Consider the following 13,225-nt stretch of genomic DNA (forward strand, 5'->3'; position numbering starts at 1 on the left):
AGCACTGTGAGGCCCATGACATGGCAGGTGAACAACTGCTGGTCCGGGCTGGATCCAACCCTGCTGCCTGGACACGGAGGCTTTCAGTCTATTAACAGGCACAGGGTGACAAGCTGCTACTGAGGTGAGGTATCTACCTCTCCCCTCCCGCCCCCTCGTGTTTTCTGCCCCTCTAAATTCATTCCCAGTCACCCAGGCCACCAAGGGTTAACGCTGCCCCGCTCCGGTGGGCTGTCTGAGGGGGAGCATGAGCTGGGGACATCACAGGTGGGATGCGAGCTTTCAGGGCACAGTGGCCTGCTGGAAAAGACCTTGACTATTGAACCCTGAAAAATCTCCTCCTTTCTACCAGAGCCTTCCTCGCCCTGGTTCCCACAGGGCTCCTCAGCCGCGCCGCACCTCCGGGAAGGTCACACGCCGCTGCTGTATCTCGCCTGGCGCGGTGGGAATCCGATTAACAACCGGCCCCCGGCTCTGGGATTGGGCAACGATGGGCGAGAGAAGGGCCCCGCGCCCAGAGAAGAGCTTTCCCACACTCTGTCCCCCCTCGCCGGCGACGGCGGAGGAAATCGTCCATATCTAAATGTGTCCTGATAGCTGCGCTAATCTAGGGCTGAATGTGCAGCTCGGGGTGGGCTCACCGGCAGCATTAGCGCAACACATGGCCCGCATTCAGCTCACACAAAGGGCCGTATTCTTCCTCGTCCGCTCCGGCTTCGCATGCTCCAGTGGAAAAACAGAGCGATGCCGGGGGTGAGGGAATACGGGAGACCGTTGAGCTGGAGCAGCTGGCTCCCCTCGGGGACGCGGGGGGACTTCTGACCCCGGGGAGCATTTTCTCTTTACCCGAATATGTTTCCCCAGCAGGCAGACAGAGCTGATCGATGCTGCACTCTCAGCTCTGAAAAACTGGCAGAGAAAAGGAGAAAACGGGTTATTTTAAGCAGCAGAGGGGTATTTTGGGGTGGCTGCATGGCAAACTCCATCTCTGGTTGGCAGGGGTGCTCCACAGGATGGGGTTTCTCCACTTGCTCTCTGAGCCAAAAAAAATACCAAGTAGGAAAATAGCTGGCGAGATGTCAAAAAAAGTTGTTTCAGCCCAACCTGAAACATCCCTCCAACCAAATTCACAATGTTTCCTTCCCTTTGTACCTTTTTAACCCTTTTCCTTTTGGCTTCCAGTGCTGTTCAAATAGGAAAACCCGTTTTGAAATAAAGAAGAAAAAAAACTCACCACATTTTGTTTTGAAAAAAAAAAATGTTGAAACTAGATGTTTCGACATCTTCCAAATGATCTCCCTCCCTTGTTTTGGCTGAAGTCCTACATTTGCTTTTGACCTGGATTTGCACATTGTTGGTTCCCCACAAAAGGGCACATTTTTTAGTGAACTCAATCCTGTTCACCAAAAGCAGCTCAGCTCTGGGGCCAAGTTGCTGTAAGCAGACATTTTCAAAACGATGGACTAAGTGGTTGGTCTGGTTAAAGGTGAAGATCCTCTTCCCCAAAGGACTTTAAAATATGCCTTTTCACCCCACAAAGTTCCTCTTTTCTGTTCCCCATTTTCCTTCACTGTCTCTTCTCCTTTTCCCTCCATACTTACTCCAACCTCTCACCTAAACCTCTTGCTTCCGCAAACTCCCTTTTTTGGGTCATTTAGTGAATAAATGCTGCTGCCAGGCTTGGATGCAAATTCTTGGAGCTTTAGAGAGTCCAGAAAACCATAAAGCCCATCACCAGGATGGGTAATCTACCCTTGGGGATTTGTTCTTGGCCACTGGAGAAACTTTCCAGTTCTAGAAAAGGAAAAATTTCCCCCTGAGGAAAGAGGTGCCCCAACCCTGCCCCGTATTCCTGAGCCCTGGGTATACCTTGGGGCCAGGTGAGAGGGAGAACTCTCAGAGATGCCAGGGCTGTGAACAACCCTTGCCCAACCACCCTTCAGCTCACATTAGCAGCAAAGTCCCCACCCTCGCTCCGAGCCCTGTTGTGTAGATTCCCCATCACTTCCCCATCACCAGTGTGAGGAGTTTCCTCCTCCTTGTCAGGGACCAGCCTCTTTGCATCAGGCTTGTGGATGCTGGTGGGGAAGAAAACCCCCACACTGGAAGCTGGGAAAGCGGTAACCTTCCTGATTTCCACTGGGAAGGACAGGGAGTGAGAGGAGCCAGCCCTTCCATGCCTGGCAGATCCTCCACAGCCCTCTTTCTGGGCCCTGTCGAAATCTGCCTGTTTTAACTTGTCTGTATGTCTCACTGGGGAGATGGGCTGGAAACATAAGGCGGCTCCAAGCAGCTTTCTCCATGGGGAAAACTTTCAGCACATAATAGTCTGGGGCTTGTTTGATGCCTGGTGTAAGATGCAGCTGAATAAAACCACGTAGAAGGAGCTTGAATAGTAAAGGGCATCTTGAGAAACAAGCAGCCTTTTCTTCCCTCTCCCGCTTCAGAAGCTGCCCTGGAGCTGCTGTGTGTGCAGGGAGAGGGGCTGGTTCCCATTTAATCTCGGGATGAAGGCTGCCACTATAAATAAAAGCAAATATATAATTCCTCCTATTCCTGCCCGGTTGCTGGGGAGACCGCAGTTTAATTAACCACAATGCTGATGCCCTGCATGCCACAAAGCTGCCCGGGAAAATATTACAGATGTCTCTATACATGTCAGTCCCACGTTTTACTCACTTCCAGAACTTGCCAAAAGTGCCTGATGGGCATGTGGTACATCCTGGCATCATCGTTCAAGGTGTGTTCATGCTTCCTACAAGGTGGACTGAGAGGGCAGGAGCTACCAAAACCGGATTCCTTGCTACAATGTGCGCGCTAGATGGAAAAACCCATTCCACACAGGGAATTTCTGGAGAAGAAAGGAGAGAGATTAACCTTATTTAGTCTTCCAAGGACTTCACTTGGAAAACCCGCAGATATACGGCTTGTGTGATCCCAATTATTTCTGTCTTGTGGACTGTGGCTTGGCAGGAGGCAGTGGAGTGAGGCAGAAGGCGGCTGCACGTCTCACCCGTGCAAGGTTGGATCCCTAGACAGCCTCCAGCTGGGCCCTCGGGAAACCTTTGAAGGGAGCTGGGCTTGGAAGAGGTTTTACCTTCCTGCTGGAGACCTGCTGGAGTATTTCCATCACACTCAATCTCTACTTGAGGGCTGAAGCTGCTCTGCTGTGCTCCAAGTCCCTTCTCCCTGCAGTCCCTCCCCATCAGGGAGCACTGGGGCGAATCCAATGGGAAAGCTGCCTGCACAGCAAAAGGTCTTCAGACCCCTTGCTGCACCCCCAGATTTCTCCAGCTCCTCATCTCCAGATCTCCAGGGGAGCAGAAGCCCCAGGAACTGCACAGGGACTGGGGAGAGACCTGCAGTGGGGAGCTGGCACAGGCACAGGAAATCCAGCTGTCAAGAAGACTCCAGCGTGCTCACCCATCCCTGCCTCCCGGCACCTTTTTCTGGTGTGCGCTTGTGTTTCAGACAGCGCTGATCCTGCCGGCCAGCCCTTACCTGCCAGCAGCTGTCAGACACCGCAGTCAAGAGCAGCCCCAGGGCACGAACAGCCCGCCACGGGGCCGCACCCACATCCACCTCCGTGATGCAACGTCTTGCTGCGCAGCTGCTCGCCCCACTGCCAACAGCCCCCGCGGCCCCGATGCAGAGCGGGTCTCCGAGGCAGCAGCTTTGCCACCTCCCCAGCTGCTTGCTCAGCCCCAGCTCTTGAAAGTGAATCTTAACAAAAGTCAGCAAAAACCTTCTCCTGTTCCGGGTGGAGAAGTCCAGGGGGAAGGTCTTGATTTAGTCAGTCAGGAAAAGGAGTGATGACCAACATGAAAGATGTGTCCCCGTGCCCTCACAGCTGCTGTCACCATGCAAGCCATGGAGAAGAGGAAAATTTCTCAGCTTCTGTCAGCAGGACGAGAGCCAAGCCTGGACAGCCACCCCAGCTGCTGTCATAGGGACCCCAGTGAACGTGCACCATGGTGGGAAGTCAAGCCGTGCCCTCGGCATGTAGGATGCTGTCATGGGTGTCACTACAGGGCTTGGAGGCAGTGCAATCAGCTGTGCCACCATGCTGTGTTGTGTGTGACAACAGATGCGAGTTAATAAATAAAAAGAGGGCAACAGAGTGTTTATGGGGTCAAATTTAACCAGCCAGGTCCTGGTGAGAGCTGGTTCAGGACAGCTATGCTGTTATCCCAGCAATAGAATCCACACGGGTTACATCAGCATCACCCCAGGCTCTCACCTGGATCCCTGGAGCAGTGTTAGCACAGAAACAACCACTGATGCTCAAAACTCAGCCAAAAATATGGGAGACACAAGCCCAGGTCCCAAAGGGACAAAGTCAGGGGATTGCAGAGAAGGACGAGCTGTCTGGCACCTCCAAACTTCCAGATTGTCTTGACCTCGTCCAGAGAGACTCGCCTCCCTGGCTCATTGGGGTAGTTTATTTTCCTGTTGGAAAATTTAGACCCTCATTCCCAGTCCTGAGCTCCCCAGGGCACTGGAGCAGTCCTGCACTGTTTTTACAGTTTGCATTGCTTCCCCTCGCCTTCTGTTTTCCTTTCCCTCTTCTCCATGACATGAAGCTTAACTAAACTCTGGGGAGGGGAGAGGAGGGAGGGGAACAGATGCTGCTCTGGCTCAGCATTTCTGTAAGATCCCCAGACATACAGGCATGGGTTTGAGTGTCTTGCACTCACATGGAGAGCCAGGGGATTGCCCTTTGGGCCAGCCAGAGCTGGATGAGTAATTCTCATCGCTTCTTCACCTTTTCCATGGGACTTTCCATTCCCTTCATCTGGGCTCTGATCTGATCACTCAGGGCAGCCAGGATGGCTTGGAAGGATGTGTTTTTCTGGGATGATTTCACTTGCACTTTCTCAGTGTGGGAGACTGATATCAATAGTGTTTCTGCCTTTTCTGCTCTCTCGGGTGAGACATTAGTACACCAGGGGATTTTCATTTCTGGAGAAGTCCATAAGATGCTCCCACAGGACTGCAGCCTGGCAGTCAGGAGCCCTGTTCTCAGCTCACCAGGCTGCACCTCATGGGAACACTGACACTCCTTTGGCCCATGTGGTGGGAACTGAGCTGAGGATCTCCAAACCACAGGATAGCTTTGGAAAGCTGGTTAGCAGGGGGCTGTCATCATGACTCTGATCCCTGCGGGACAGACAGTGGCAGTGGGCATCCCTTCAGGCTGGGTTTGGCACATAGCAAGGCTGCTGTTTTTGGGGCAGGTATTGAACTGCCAAAACATACTTGGTGCCTCTTCAGTGGCTTGTCTGCCAGTTGGAGGACAGCCCTCTTGGGAACAGCCCTGGCTTGAGAACCATAAATTGTGGCCAGTGGGAAGAACAAAGGCACCTCGTTGGATGGGGTGGGGGGCAAGAGGCATCACTCAGGGTCACCTGAATTTATGGTTCCCTCTGGCTTCCTTAGCAATGGATGCTTTCGACACAGGACTCAAAACAACAGCCTTAGAAGGGGAGATAAAAGCCTGGGAGAAAAGAAAGGATCATCTTTTTTCTCCTCTTTCATTTTTTTTAAATCAGCAGAGGGAGAGGAGGCACCATGGCAACCTCAGTCTGCAGTGGAAGCCCGTGCTGACCACCCTCCTCTGACTGAACAGCTCTCGGCAAACCCCACTGCAAGGCCATCCCTGCCTCTGATTCACCACACACCCATCACCAGCGCTGCCTGCCTGGCTGGCAGGAAAATCCATTCCCGAGGCTGGATCAGCCACTGCCTCAGCTCCTCAGTGCAGAGTAGGAAGGGAGGGAAGGGAGGAGAAGGGTGATCCTGTTAACAAACCTCAGCTAAACAGGCTGCTTGGGGCTGTGCAGGCAGAGCCATACCCTCATTGATATTGAAATCAAGTGCAATCCATCACCAGCAGGACAGCCTCCTTCCATGGGAAGCTGAAAAGACCCACTCTCAAAGGGAGGGGGAAAAACTTGTCCAGGGGAAGGGCGAACCAAAGCGTGGCGGGTGTGGTATGGAGAGGGATTCTGTCCACACCAGACAGTGATTCATTGCCGAGCGCTGGGCCATTGCCAGGGCAGCACAGAGCACAGGCAACATGGTGTCCCTGGAGGGTGGGAGGGCAGTGGGCAGGGGGACACGCTGTGTTTTGTTGGGGTCTGGTCAGAACACCGGCATCACAGAAGGAGAACAGCTCTGGTTTGTTCCCCAGCATGAGAAGGTCCTTGATGGAGAAGTCAGTGTGACCAGGGCAGGCAGTTCATGAGTGTTGGGACAGGAGGTGGCATCTGGTGTAGCCGTGGGATGTGTCTTCTGGGCCACCCTGACCCCTTTCACCTGTGGCTGAGCTCCCTCCCCAATGAGTGAAAATGCAACTTTGTACTTTCACCCGTGGGCACTCTGGGTCCCCCTGGGACAGCACAAAGCTACCACACGCAGGGCAGGCTAAAATGAGCCTTTTCACTCCTCATCTCAGTCAGCATCCCTGCAGTTCCTTGAGGTCCAGGGCTGCCACCCTCACCAGACCCAACACCAGGACTCCCCACGGTATTCCCCAGGCAGGGATGGAGACTAGCCTGCAAAGGCCTTTGAACTTGGCTTGCTCTCAGACCTGTAGGTCTAGCTCAGAATTAAAAAAAAAAAAAAAAAAAACAACCAACATAAAGTGAAACTGAGTTTGGTTTCCTGTGTCTCAAACCAACTTTCCACCAAGCTTGGGGGCCACTGCTGGCTTTGGCTCAGCCTGGTGTGGTGGGAACCATGTCTTGTGGAGAGAAGCTTGAAAACTGGGTCAGTGGGAGGAGAGGGCACTGGGGATGGTGACCAGCCTTGTGAGCTCCCCAAAACTGCCCCCCTACTGCAGACTGCTCCCTGGGCTCAAGGCATGGTCACACTCACTGCACTGAGTCTTGTCTTTCGGTGTATGTACTGAGGGTCAGCCCAGAGTCATCCCATCACAGCCAACACTGCTCAAGCAGAACGAGCCAAATCTGTCCCAGCATCTCAGTGCTCAGCCTCCAGCCTCGGCTCCCCACACCTGGACACAATCACAGCGCCGCCGGAGAATGGGAACAAGCTGTCAGATCCAGTTCAGCAGCAGCTGCTGTTTATTTACCGGGAATCCTTCCTACCGACGAAAGATGGAGCAGGGGGGACGAAGCACTTCCCACCGCCACAGGGCTGCCACTGCGGGACGATGCGGGATGCGGGGGATGCCCCAGCGGGGGGGGTGATGTTCTTGACGGAGCTGTGAAAAGCCCATGGCGGGTTTGGCCTTTCCCAGCGCAGCGCCGGGGGCCCGGGGGATGCCCACATCTGTGTGCGGGGGAGCCGGGCCAGCGCCGGTGTCCTGCGGGGGCGGGCGGTGGCGGAAGCAGCCGAGGGGCTGCAAACCCCTGCGATCCCGCGGAGGCGGGGGGCGTTCTCCAAAATTGCATTCTTCTCTGCTTTTCTTTCTAGGTTTTTTTTCTTTCTTTTACCCCAAAAAGAATACCATACAAGCTCTGTAGTTAATTAAGCAAAAGACAGAGAGGCTGGGAAGTGCCGGGGTGCAGCTATGAAAGCAATTCTGCTTCAATGGGAGAAGGGGGTTGCTGCTTGAAGGCTTCCCCTCTCAGAGTGTCATGCTTTGCGTTGGCCGTGGGACGAGCCCTGGGGCTGGCAGGGTTGCTCCGTGGCCCCCTTGGCATCCCCTCTGACGATCGACTCTGAAGATGTGAGTGGGGCTGAGCTCGGCTTCAATGCTGTCACAGGGTTTGTTGCTGCTTGTGCCCCCTCCTTGCCAGCAGACTTGGATATGTCACATCCCTGCCTTGTGCCTTAATTTTCTCTCTGCCTTTTGCCTGCTGTATATAAACTAAGCAGTTTTTTGGCAGAGCAGCTCTGTACAGTGCCTTGCACCATTAGTGTGCTAGCAAGACTTGCAATACTCCCATTTACAACAGTGACTTGAAAGGCACAGAAGACAGGAGCCCACCAAGGGAATCTCCCCTTCTAGGCCTGGGATTAGGGCATTTATCCCAGGATATTAGCTCTGCCACACCAGAGCAAGCAGGCATTCCTCAGGGGAAGGAGAAACATCAGAGGCTGCATCTGTGCCATTGTACTCTGCTGAATGGTGGGAAGGGGAGCAATGGGTAAAATTAAATTTGCACCCTGAGTCTGCAGATAAGTTTCCCTTTATTGTTGTAAGAATAATTAAAAATTTTTGGCCACATTGTTCCTTTTCTCCTTCTCATAACCCACTTGCTGTATTAGGCTCCATGACCTCCTCCTGATAATTACACATCACAGTGTGTTCTTATGGTCCTTCACATTCCCTGTGGCCACAAGTTCTTTCTCGTTGCCACCCTCGCTTTTCACTCTTGCCATTTGCCGATAACACTTTGCACCCACCTGAGCAAGGGTCCCTCATTCCCCAGCACGGGGCTGGGAGGCCAAGATGTGTCCCCATGGACCAACACAGGGCCCACATTGATTTAAATGACCGAGCACAGGCGTGGAGTTGGCAGAGCCACGTGCATGCAGTGCTGTCCCAGGCTTGCTGAGGAGCAGAGCTATTATCCTGGATGGGTTATTGCTGCCTTTCTCCTTCCCATGTTGCTGGAGCTGGGCTTGACCAGGCTGTGCCTTGACCTGTACAGACCCTGGCAGAAAAACGTGGCGAAAGCTGCTGTTGGGGAAAGCACAGTCCCGGCCCTGGGGATCTACAGCATGATCCAGGCAGGAAAGCATGAGCATGGCTGGGATGAAGGCTGCCACCCGAGCAGGGCCAGCGGGGACCAGCCCTTTCGGCCACATTAGACAAATAAACAGAGAGCCCGGGGGCGGCGGGGGCTCAGGCAGTGACAGCGGCGGTTTAACAGGTCACCCGCCCCCGCCGCTGCCATCTGCTGCTGCAACCTGAGGGACCCCGGGGCTGCCGGGAGCGGCCTCTGAGGGTCCCCGAGGGGATGGGGACGGCAGGACAGGGATGAGGAAGAGGAGGAGGAGGGAAGGCTGCTCCTGGCAGCCTAGGGAGTGGAGCTGGCGTGAGGTCGTGAGCTGGAGAAGACATACTCTGGCAGAATAATAATGAAAATAAACCTCACTGGACTTATTTTTAGCCCTGCCGATGATGCTGAGACTATTTAGGGGCTGGCTGACACTGTGGTCTGGGGCTCTTTGACAAGCTTTAGTTATCTTGTGTTTTGTCCTTCAATCGTAAAACTTGGTGGGAAAGAGAGAATATTTTCTGTGTGTTGGTCAAGGACCCCATGCCTAGAATGCCTGGGCCCTTTGGTGTATCAAATAATAAACACAAATAGTAATTCACCAAGAATTTACTATGTCTGATAGAAACTACCCAGCTGTTCAAATAGGGTAGAGGAGATCTTCAGGATGACTTTGGTCAGTTTAAGAGTGAGATGGATGCAGAATCAGGCAGGTAGCTCAGCAGACCACAAGCTTTCAAGTCTTTTCCAAATACACATGGAAAATGTCAATGAAAAGTAGAAAACCTTTGTGGAAATTAAATGAAAGTCAAAGAAGAAAAAAAAGGCAGTAGGGTCTTGCTATGGCACACTGGCAAGGGAGATGCTAGGGAGATGTTTGAGTGATGATGGGCAACTCATGGAACTGCACGTGCTGCCACAAGTGGATGGGTGGCACAGCAATGCTGCCCTTCTTGCAGGGCACAGCCAGCCTCCAGGATGAGTCCCAGATTTGCTGCATGGGGTCAGGAGGGACACGGAGTCAACATGATACACAGCAAACCAGCAGCTCTTACATTTCAGTCTGCACAGCGAAGCGACTTTCAGGGAAACTAACACAAACCGCTTTTTTAACGGCTTTAAACCCTCTCTGCAAGATGGTTTGACAGGGTAAACACATGCAGACCCATAAATTAGCTGTTGTAGCTGAAGCCCCATTGTGCAGGCAATGGCTCGCAGCAAACAGCAGCTACTCCCGCTTAACAATGCGAGGAAAGTGGCTCTGCACATTTTTTATCCTTTGACACAAAGTGCAGCTGCAGAAATACCTCAAGTGGGATTTTACTAAAAGACAATCATGTTCTTGCAGCTCTGCACATTCGAGAATGAACCCATGGAGATAACAGGCCCTGGCTCACAGCGATAAACATGTCAAGATAATTAAAATTGTCTTTCTTCTAATAGAAAGGGCAAGATTCTCATCTGATACGAGCTGTTGCAGCTCCGTACGGTCAATGGAATCACTCCTGCTCACCCCAATGGAGACTGAGCCCACAGAATTGGCAGAATGAAACGGGATCCAGCAACCAGGCTCTGCGAATGCAGTGTGGTCAGAGAGGTCACATTTTGGCTGTACGTGCCAAATTCTCATCTTTCTCCATCCAAAACAAATCTGGGATTTTTGTATGTGTGTGCAGATGTCATTTAGGAGCTAAGCTGAAGGCAGACAAGCTGCCTGTGCAATCAGGCAGTCAACTTTCAGGAGGGTGCTAATCAAAGGAATCAAGTGAATTTTCAAAGCGGGAACAAACCTGAATTTGGCCGGGAGGTTTTTGCAAGGATCAGGGGCAGCAGGAGAGCAGGGTCATGCACATGCTTGGGAAGGGCTGGGGGCAGCTTTCACTGGGATGAGAAGCACCAAAATCCACAAGACAGCCTGGGCCAGGTTCTTGGAGGACTTTCATGCAGGGAGAAGTCCTGGAAAAATGGCAGCCTGAAGGAAAAAGTCTGGAGGAGCCTCTGGCAGCAGGAGGGGAGAGCAAGCAGGCAGGATTGCCCTGCAGAGGAGGAGCGGGAGTGCGCGGGGCCGGTGTCAGGGCTTGTCGGCACAGAGCAGAATAGCAAAGCTGCTATTGTGGAATAAAATATGCTGGAATGTGGACACGCCTATTCCAGAATAAAGCTGCTTTTTCCTAATTTAACTTAATCCACTATTTGTTTTTATTATTTTTATCATCATCAGATGCAGCTAATTTGGAAAAGCTGTTCCAATTAATTTCCCTGCATAGACAAGCAGCTACAAGCTGGAAAGCCTTTGTCTGTTCAGTGGCAGCCTGACCAGCAGCTTCTATTCATTCCAAACCCAGCTCCTTTCTTCTCTCCTCTGATCATTTTTTCTACTTTGTCTCATCAGACTGTGAGGGAAACAGGAGTGGGAATTTCTCCTGGCACTGTGGAGCCTGGTAGCTCTTTTTATGGGAGGGAGAGCAAGAAAAAGTGCTATTTAAAGGGAGGGAAGACAAGGACCTCAGGAGAAGAAGAGTCCAGGACAATGGTCAAGGAGGCCATGATGGCTTCATGGATAACCATGAGGAACTTGGCATGAGGTGTGTGCCATCCCCTCTCTTTAGACTATTTAAGCCATGGGTAAAGCACGGCCTGAGACATCAGCAGGGGCACAGGGGGCTGGAGCACAATGGGCTGTCCACGTTGGAGAGATCCAAAACTTGAATCAGGGCCAGTGTTGGTGGCACCAAGACCGTGCTCAGGATCGAGCAGGTCCCTTGGATGCATCCATGGCACTGGACAGTGGGAGCATCCCATGCCCGGGGGGGGCTGCAGTTGCTGTGCTTCTCCCAGAGATCCAGAGCCGGCTTTCACAGAGCCCAGATGTTGCAGAGGAAGCTGCTGAAGAATGATCCATCCTTTCCTTTGGCTCGGAGATGAAAGCAGCTCACAGGAGCTCGGGGCTATGAGCGAGTAACTGATTAACCAGTGCTCAGCCACAGACACTGCAGGAGCCTCTGTTCTGTTTTTGAACAGTTCTTTCACCAGCCCCTCTCCAGCTTTCAGCCAGAGCAAGATCACACTGGGGGGACCTGCATATAGGGAAAAACAAGACACAAACCTCCAGGAGAGACACTGGGGGAGAAGAATGCGAGCTAAAAACCCAAAGTGTTCTGCTAGATGTTGGGTGCACATAAAAAGATGGCAGCAGCTGATATTGGAAGGAAGGACAGCCAACCTTTCTCCCTTCCAAGCAATTCCTACATTGTTTGTGGAGTCTCTTTCCCTCCCAAGGCTTGACCTTGAAGGACACTATCAATTCCTTAAAATTTTGGTGCAAGACTGTTGTGAGTTATTTCAGCACGTGATCAGGCACAGCGCCTCTCTTTCCTTTTCCCTCTCCTACCTTCCAGAAGGCTGTGTTCAGGGGAAACTCAGGGGTGAATTCCCCATGCCCAGTCTCTGATGAATCAAAAACTTACTTCTGCCCCACCAATGTATTTGGTTCCTCTCGCCAGTGCCTGCTACCGAAGCCCAGTACATTGTAGGGGCAGGCTCACACAAAAACAACAGCTTCAATAAAAGGGATGTGCTGCCAGCCCCCCTCCCTTCTCCTGTGAGGGTTTGTACAGTCCTGACTTCCTCACAGAGACTCTGATCTGCAAGTTGTATTCACGACTATAAAACAGAGATTAGCTCTTATCTCTGGCAGGCAGCAATATCAGGCACCAGCCCTTGCTCCAGAGCATTGGCAGCCGTGGACCAGACCAGCACGGGAAGACGAACTTCTTGGAAGAGGAGGAGGATGCGGAAAACATGGGGAAAACCAGTTACAGGAGGTGAACCTGGAGGATGGGATGATGCCAACCTGCCCTGGGCTGCGAGGGAGCCCCGAGCCGCGGTGCAGGGCGAAAGGCAGGGGAGGAAGCGGTGATTAGACACCAGCATCTGCAATCAAGAGGCAGGAAGTGTGATTGCCGGGAAACACTCGCCTCTCTTACCGTGCCTGATAAGCCGCCGAGTGCCCCGCGGAGGAGGCACCCAGCCCTTCCGTGCCCCCCTGGAATGGTGCCTGCCCGGCAGCGCCCCAGCCCTGCACACGCAGGGAGCTGGTCCTTGCTGCTGAGCCATCGAAAATGTTTCCACTGGTTTCCAGTGGCCACTAATTGCCAGCGCTCCCACAGAAATCCCCAAGCCCATTGGCTTGCAGGAGGGATGGCCCAACAGGGAAGCATTTCCAACATTGATCCTTCCCTTTTGCTGGCAGTGGGGTATCATTGTACCTGGATGGAGGAGCTGTATAGACAGGCAAAAACCCAGGGCTGGTTTGGAGTGTTACTCACAGCAAGACAAACACAGCTCTGCTTATGTAGAGGATTGGGTTGATTCGGCAGTGGGATGTGTGGGATCAGGCTTTGGTCATCAGATGGCTGCAGGAGGGAAAGTAGGAGAGGGAGAGGGGGACAGAGAGAGGGGAGGTAGGGAAGAAAAAAAGAAAAATAAAAAGCAAACCAAAAGAGAAAAAAATTAAAGAAAGGAGAAAAAGG

This window comes from Lepidothrix coronata, unplaced genomic scaffold, assembly GCF_001604755.1.
Source record: "Lepidothrix coronata isolate B3197 unplaced genomic scaffold, Lepidothrix_coronata-1.0 Scaffold41, whole genome shotgun sequence".
NCBI classification, from domain to species: Eukaryota; Metazoa; Chordata; class Aves; order Passeriformes; family Pipridae; genus Lepidothrix; species Lepidothrix coronata.